This window comes from Mesoplodon mirus (assembly GCF_964341445.2).
Source record: "Mesoplodon mirus genome assembly, chromosome: 8".
Classification (NCBI taxonomy): Eukaryota; Metazoa; Chordata; class Mammalia; order Artiodactyla; family Ziphiidae; genus Mesoplodon; species Mesoplodon mirus.
In genome coordinates, this window is record NC_138984.1 from 8922761 (window position 1) to 8931038 (window position 8278).

The window sequence follows — 8278 nt, forward strand, 5'->3', positions numbered from 1 at the left end:
AATAGAACAAAATAAAAAGTATCAGAACGCATGCATTGTACATAGGAAGGCCTAAGTATTGTTTCATGAAACTTCTTTTTCAGTTTTGACAATGTGTTTATATATGTGCTGGGTCACTGATAAAAAATGGAATTTCTCACTGTGGGCTGAAGTTTAAAAAAAAGGTGGGGGGAGAGCTTGAAAAGCCACTCATCTAAAGTGTTCATTCTTTTACTTAACAAAACTGAAAATAAATTATTCCAACCTTAATTGAATTCCAACTTGCTGTAAGTAATCATTCCAATTAAAAAGTAAATGCTTTGAATTCCATACTAATAAGTATGGAAATAAGAGGTTCTCCCAAATTATGTTCCAACAGAACCCTCCTTCAAGGTGTTTGTGGGTATTTCCTGGGGAAAGGAGGTGTTCTTGTTACCAAATAAACTCGAAAATTGGGAAATACTGTACATTACATTTCCCTCCTGGACAGTCAAAATGCACATCATTAAAAACTCTGAAAAGCTCTGCAGAAGAATAACACGACCATCATCAAAAAATAAAAACTGATTAACTGTTTTTAATCCAATGCTTTCTAAACTTAAATTTTCTCTGGAACCTCTCCTACCAACTACTAATCTCTCATAAAACCATATTGTAAACAGACAGCCAAACGATCTGCAAGGATCATTTTAATGACCTGAGTTTCTGTCTCCCTGTTGGAGAATCCAGAAAAAGTAAACTGGCTGATAACATGCCATCAAAGAGGGGAAGAGTTGTTTACCTGGACTAGGAAACCTCTGAGACTGACATATAGAACAGGACCCAGCATAATGGGCAATAAAGACTGCCTGTGGAACAAATTAATTCAGAATAGATTTTTGAGGAGTCATAAATGCTCAGGGGTGGTGAATATCACTCTCATCTCTTATCAGTGACAGAACCCTGAGCTAGAAACCATCCTATGATCTAAGCCAGCCTACCACCCTTTCACAGGTAGAGGATTAGAACCAATTATAACCAAAGAATATTATCTTGAGCATGTTCTTCACATCTTCAAATCTGTTTCTACATTTTTGGTCTTTTCTTTTCCACTCACATTGCCTTTAGTTAATATTTTTCCTTTCTGAAAAACAAACAGCTCATAACACTCCACAACATATAGTATTGATACTTAAAAGTTGACAGAGAAACTAGATGTGAGGCTTGAGGATTTGTTAATCATTAACTTACTAAGCTTGTACTTCACAACCACATAACATTAGTTCGTAACCATTTATTCATAAGTACAAAAGAAGAAAATTTGAAAAATAAATACATTTTGATGTAACATTACCTGAAGCAGAAAACTACTGCATTGTGAAATAACACGAGGCACCTGACCAACCAGAAGAAAAAATGTAAAAGCATGGTTACGTGCCACAGAGCTCGTAAAGAAATTGACTTCAAGACCACAGGCAAAAGGAGAGGTGTCCAGTAGAGGGGGGAAAAGCCTACAGAAAGCTTACACACAGGATCACTGAAAATAAGAAAAAAAGAGACTGAAAGGGCTTTTCGGTCTGGTCCCCTTAGTATAATAATGGGACGACTGAAGCCTGGAGATGTGGAAAGACTTGCCCAGAGTGACATGATTAGTGAACGAGTCAGAACCCAGCCCAGATCTTCCAATTCCCAGGCTTCTGCATTGCCCACTATAACATAAGGCCTCCCATCTTCTCTACAAGACCAACATGAAAAATAAACACTGCTTACTGGCCTAATAACCACTAATCAAATTATGACTCTATACAACTAGAGCATTTAGAAGAAAACATCTCATTTTGTGTTATAACATGTGGTTGCTGCCTAGAAACCTATTAATACCCTCTTAGGTATATTTACAAACCTTCGTTCTAAAGTACTAAATCAAAGAAAGTCAGCAAGAAACCAAAACCCTATGGACTGAAATAAAACTGTGTCATATGAGAGAGTCACTGTTTCCGGGAGCACACATTTTGAAGTGAGGCAGATCTGGGTTCAAATCCTAGCTCAACTGTTCAACGTCTGTGTGACCTTGGACAGGCCCTCACCTTGGCTTCCATCTGTAATGATGCTGGGGGATAATACCACTTGATTCTTCATCTATTTCAACTTTATATTCATACAACTACCCCCCCTCCAAAAAAACTTGCCAGCTACATCATGATTATAAACATTAGTATATTAAACACCTTTAAAAAGAGGATTAAGTGCCATAAAGCATTTAACATATATGAATACAATCTTTGTAAATGCTAGTGAAAAAATTCAAAGAAGACATTACTGCATAAAGTATAAAACTAACTTTCTTTCAAGCAAACTGGATAAAGAACAAAGAACCAGACTCTACATCAGTCCGACAACTAATAAGCAGCACAACCCTAAGCAAGTGACTCCACCTCGCAGAAAACTCCACCAGTTACAGCTCAAAGTCAGCCACACCCCATTCCAGTTATGGTGCAGGAAGAACCATGCCGACTACAGGGCTCCTAAAGCTCTCTTCTACTTGAAAGAGTGTAGCATCAGCACCATCACAAAACTCAGTATGAATCGGCCCTGTTCTAAGCACTCTAGACATAGTAACTCGTTTAATCCCCCTACAATCTTCTCAGATGGTCTATATCATTCCTGTCCAAGGAATCTAAGCTAGAGAGAAGTGAAGGAATTTGCCTAAAGTTACAGAGCCCATAGGAGGGCTGAGGGTTCAACAATCCAGGAGTCTGGTTGCATCTGTGCTTTTAACCACAGGTAATACTGGCTCTCAGAATCCTATAAATCCCAGAGTGGGCCTTCAACTATAGACATGTAAACAGAAAACTGTTAACGCTATTTCTTCCTTGTGTCCAAATACAGCTGATAAATAATCTACTGTGGAGGGAGAGAACAGTGACTAACACATTAATGGCGCCCTGTAAAAGATAAAACTACAGTTCACTTGACAAGGTTATAAAGTAGTAACTTAAGATCAAGCTACAAAATGTGTATTTTGTTTCTCAAACATGTTATTAAAATAATCAAAGTGTTGTGATGTTTTAACATTACCATACTTCCTTGGTTATAAAAATTTATCTGCTGGATAATGCTCCTAAGGAACAATCATCATATAAAACCAGAATGCCACTAAATATTGGTTAACTAGATTTCTGCCTCTGTAACCATGCACAGGAAAAATAAAGAAGCACATACAAACCTACAACTTAAACACTGCATTCTGAGTATGGAAATCTCAAATTAGACACAATGTATTAAGGGTTATGCAAATAGGTATGTGCCAGACACTGCCAACATAAATGGCCAGGGCAGGCTTGACCTCCCTCCTTTGCAGCTACTTCACACCTGACTGATTTCTTGCAATTCTCTGCATGCCACTCTTCCTTCCTCTGCCAACTTAACATCACAGTTGCTAAAAAACCACAATTCTGCCATCCCCTCACCCCTTCTATCTCGAGAGAAAAGTTAAAAAAGCACAGTGGCGCCAGGGAAGCTCAGTGGGATAGAAAACAAGTCACACTGGAGGACAACACACACACGTACACATGCACACACATGCGTGCACACACCCCCCCCCCAGAATGCTGACTGCAATAAGCTGTTAACCTTAATTTCATCACCACAGTCTATCATCTGCCGACTAGTCTTGCAATAACTCTTTTCAGAACCCTTGGAAGGCCTAAGAAACAGAAGCAGAACAAACATTTGGCGTTTACTCCCAAACAAGTCGACTCTATAAATGCTGGTGGTACAAATATCTGCCTCACTGTGCTCTGCCCTCATACTCTGGACTGACAGGGTAGTGATTAGGGTCCAGTTGGATAGTCATTTGAGTGGTGAGACACACAAAGTAAGAAGTCCCATAGATCAATTCCTTCTTTAATTAAGGATGGCTCCAATACTAGTCTTCTCTCCAATAAAAAACAAATTATAGACTGATGACCAAATTGTTATGCAATTTTTAGGCTACTTGGCTTGATCTGCATTCACACAAATACAAGATCTTTATATCTCAATAATTAAATAACATATCATAAGCAACGTAACACAGAGGTTCTAAGATTTGATCTTTTCCACAATTTCATCACACAACAAAGTTTTACCAACATTTTGCCATTATATACACTAATCCACCTATCAGACTCCTGCTTCTATTAACACCAGACAACACCCATAAAATCAAATTTCTAAATAAAAGAAGCCATGGAAGACGGAAATTGATGTTTAAAATAGAGACACCACCAGAAAGGTAACCAGAAGACACTACCTGAAATGATGAAATCCTGCTGTATACTGGATTTTGTATTTGCCTGCTAAGGTGAGGTGGGTGGAGGTAGGGGGGTGGGATTTGGGTTTGTGTCTGTATTTTATGGCAGGTGGCACAACTGTGAATGATCAATGAACAACTCCTCTTGGAAAAAGACGCTTGGTAAAATATGGCAGTAATTACAGAAATCTATAACCTACAAAAGTTGACCAAAAGAAAAATACTTTAGTAAATATTCAAAAGTAATAAAGGATGCCTTGTGGTATACACATTTGCAATATACAAATAAAGATTCAAATTAAACCATATTAGGACTTCCCTGGCGGTCCAGTGGTTAAGACTCTGCGCTTCCACTGCAGGGGGCATGGGTTCCTTCAATCCCTGGTCGGGGAACTGAGATCCTGCGTGCTCGGGGCGCAGCCAAAAAGATTAAAATAAATAAATAAAAATAAGACCAGATTATAAAACCAAGCCCCATACTTAAACTGGGCTTTCTCAGCTCTTCTTTTACAGTAACTTTATGAAAATTTATACAGTCTAACTCAGCATCACACTTTAAATGCCATTAGAAAGAGAAACAGAGACCTCATTAATACAGTTTAGATTGTAAAGCACAAGGGAAAAAACTGGTTTAAACAAGAACCTGCTAACGAACTAAAGGGATCTGCCTTGGAAAAAAAAAAGTCCCTTTTGTTACAGCAGCAAATTATTTCACAACAAATTATATATTTTACTAAAGAAATACCGACAGAAAAATGAAATACACCTAGCCTGAATCTTTGTGATGTTATGATCAAAAAGTAGTTAACCTGTATGGATGGCCTTAGTATAAAGACTATTTTTTAGGAGCAGGGGGGAGATGGGGTGGAGTGGGAAGGGGAGGTGCATCACAGTGTATGGGAGATATTATACCAGCTATGAGTAACCTTTTTATAGTGCCTTTAAAAAAAAAGTACATCCACTCATATAGCGGAAATGTGTGATCTCTTCCATACCTGATGACAACACACATCCCAAGTAATAAAACCTTTCTTCATTCAACAAGCAATAGGATCCAAATCTTACAGAGAAGTTAAAAAAGAGTCTTCAAACAAGACGCCTTTAGAAAAAATTCCATCCACAGCAACAGTTATTAAGCATGACTACTGCATTTTATCTGAGGTAAATAAGGCTATCTTGTCAGAAAAAATAATACACTTAAGAAGAAAGACTTCCCTTACACTTCAGTAAAAATATTTTTATATGAAGATACTCAATGACAAAATTGAAAAGCCTAATAAAAGCTATATATATACAGTTTATTTCATTATGTAAAGAAAAAAACAAACATAAAAAGACTGAAAAGGAAATACGCGAAAATGTTAATAGTAACATAAGTGGTAAGATTACAGAAGATAATTTTAAAAAATTTTACAGTACTTCCGGCATTTTACGTCTTTTTTTTAACTGAAAAAAGTTGGCATTCACTTGTCATATAAACAAACAACAAATAAGTCCTTACAAAATCAACACAGGTTCTAAGCTGCTTCCATAGACCATACCTCTAGACTTCGAATAAAGGTGCTAATTATTTGCTAGTAATCTGGAAAAAAGGAACAAAATAAAGCCAAAGACTTTCATTTCTGGCTCTCCTATAAATATTTTCATAACTAAAAACTAATAAAGAAATTTTTACCTTTCTAAGAAAAGGTTCTATGTCCAACTTTCTATTAGTGACAATCTGCTTTTTTAAAGCATCAGTTTAGACTGCCTTACACAAAAACCATCTCAAAGAACTAAGTTATGTTCAGTTCAGTAGTTCCAAAATGTAGACACCTAATACACGGTGCGAGATGTTTTGATGCATTTTAGTGAACTGCACCAACAGAAACACCTCATTTTATACACACCTTTCCATTACTTCTTAAGAGCCTGATATCTAAGGAAGCTTTCTGCAAAAGATACTTTGCTTAGCCTGGACGTGGATTTATTTGAATATCCGGGAAGCTGTCAAAATCGATCTCAAACTGCATTATATTCAAGGCACAGAATGTCACCTCTTTACTGGGCCTCCTTCTCTCCTTTCTTTCACAAGAGCGCCCTTAATATCCCCTAGCTTACACTTCCGGGCCCATGAGTCACTGAGAAATGAGCTCTAAGTTTTCCTTAAAATGCGGCTCAAACGGCTCCTCTACAGCATTCAACGATCTGTTCCCCCAGCAACTCTTTGGCCTACCCCCAGTCCCCACCGTGGCCCTACGCAATAAACTGCACTATCTACTATTTCTAGACTATACCTTTTTACCTTTGTCCTCTAGCTTTGCTGCTCCTCCACATACCGCGTTCTCTTCTGCAACCCTCCTCTCTCCCAAATCCCGTCGGGCCTTCAAGACCCGCTTTGTACCGCCTCGCCCAAGAAGCCTTCCAGATTTCTGCTAGGCGGAAGTGATCGATCAGTCCGGGTACCTTTGATCTTCCCTGGATACCTTTCTAGCATTCTGTAGTTCTTTCACAGGACTTATCATCTCCTTCCTGGTATCGTGGTTATTTGTGTACTCGCCTTATCTCCTGCACCAGAGCGTAAGCTCCTCGGGGGAGGGGACCGCGGGCCCGGGTTCCCCTTTGAATCCCTCTGGCGCGGACCGACCAGGGCGCCTGCACGCACTCAGCGCGCAGGCTGGTTCAACCGAACTCGGGAACGCTCCGGCCGCACAATTCCTAACCAGAAAGCGGTTAGGCATTTTCCCGAAATGAAGAACGCAGAGATGCTATCCGCCTCCCGATAACAGGAAGTTTACCAGGGACCAGGAGCGAGGTGGCCGGAGCCCTTGTGCAGTGGGAGTGACAGTTAGCCGGGCCCGCACTCCCCTGTCCTCCCGGCTCCGGCCGCAGACGCCCCCACGCCGCCAGCCCCGCCACAGAACCGCGGAAAGCTGGCAGGAGCACGGGGCCTCCGGAGACCCGGCCGCAGGCCCGTGGGCGCCGCGCCGGCGAGGACGAAGGGGGAAGGCTCCGCGAGAGGCCCGGGCCGGGCGGAGAGGGTAGGCCGGGCCGCTCCCGCCGACTCCCGGGCTGGGGCCGCCGCCGCCACCCGAGAAAATGGAGGCAGCCCCGGGGCCGGTGACGGGCCGGGACAGGGAGGCGGAAGCCGGGCTGGCGTCCGCGCCTCGAGAAGGGTCGGGCCGGGGGTCACTCACAGGGCTGGGCCGGGCGGCTCCCTCTCCGCCTCCGCGTCGTCGCCGTCCCCGTCCTCGGCCGCCGCCGCCTCGGGCTGCTCGCTCGGTCCCCGCGGCGCGGCTTGGGCGCTCGGCCCCTCCGTTGTCTTCCGCCCGTTCCTGCTCCCGGTGACAGGATCCCGCGGCGGCAGCGGCAGCTGCGCGAGCGGACGGCGGCCCAGGGGCTCCCGCGGCGGCCGCCGCACTGTTGCTCTCGCTCGCTCGCTCCGGCTGCGGCTCTGCTGCGGGGCCCCGCACCGCCTTCGCCCGGCTCCCGGAGGCTCAGTCTCTCCCAGGCCGCGCCGCTCCCCGCTCCCGGCCCGAGCCCGGCTTTGACGTGCGTCTGCGCAGCCGCCGAGGGCGCGACGTCGGGCGGTGCCGCAACGCCCCCTTCGGCCTCGGGCGCCCCCAGGCGGCCGGGCGGACTCGGGGCGTAGGAGTCCGCGCCGAGCCGCAGCGGGAGGGGACGCAGAGAAAAGCGGAAGCAGAGAACGAGAGTTCCTCTCCTTTCACCTGCGGCTTAGATGTTGGTGCTCAGCCCGGTCTCGTCAGTCTAAGCACTCTTCCCGGAGGAATCCTACGTCCACTGTCTGCGACCACTTCCTGAACTCTTAACAAAGCTCTATTTCTGCTAAAGGCCGGGGGCAGACTTGTGCAGACTCATTCCTTCCTACTTTCGAGAGACAGATAACTCTCATTTTAGCATCCTCTGAGAGAGAGTGTAGAAAGTGATCGAATGACCCATATTAATAGGATTCAACCGCCTGGATTTAAATCTCAACTCCACCATTTAGTCTCTATGGGCTATTTCCTGTTCCTATTCCTGCGTTCC

General features: G+C 43.5%; 1 protein-coding gene across 1 annotated transcript in view; it reads right to left on the minus strand.

Annotated features, from left to right (window-relative positions):
• The window catches only part of CAB39 (calcium binding protein 39), an 87936-nt gene extending 80214 nt beyond the window's left edge, over window positions 1-7722 (minus strand). Inside the window, exon 1 of the mRNA XM_082629835.1 lies at window positions 7429-7722. The gene's annotated coding sequence lies outside the window, so the exon portion shown is untranslated. The remainder of the gene's footprint in view (window positions 1-7428) is intronic.
• Window positions 7723-8278: the final 556 nt, after the last annotated feature.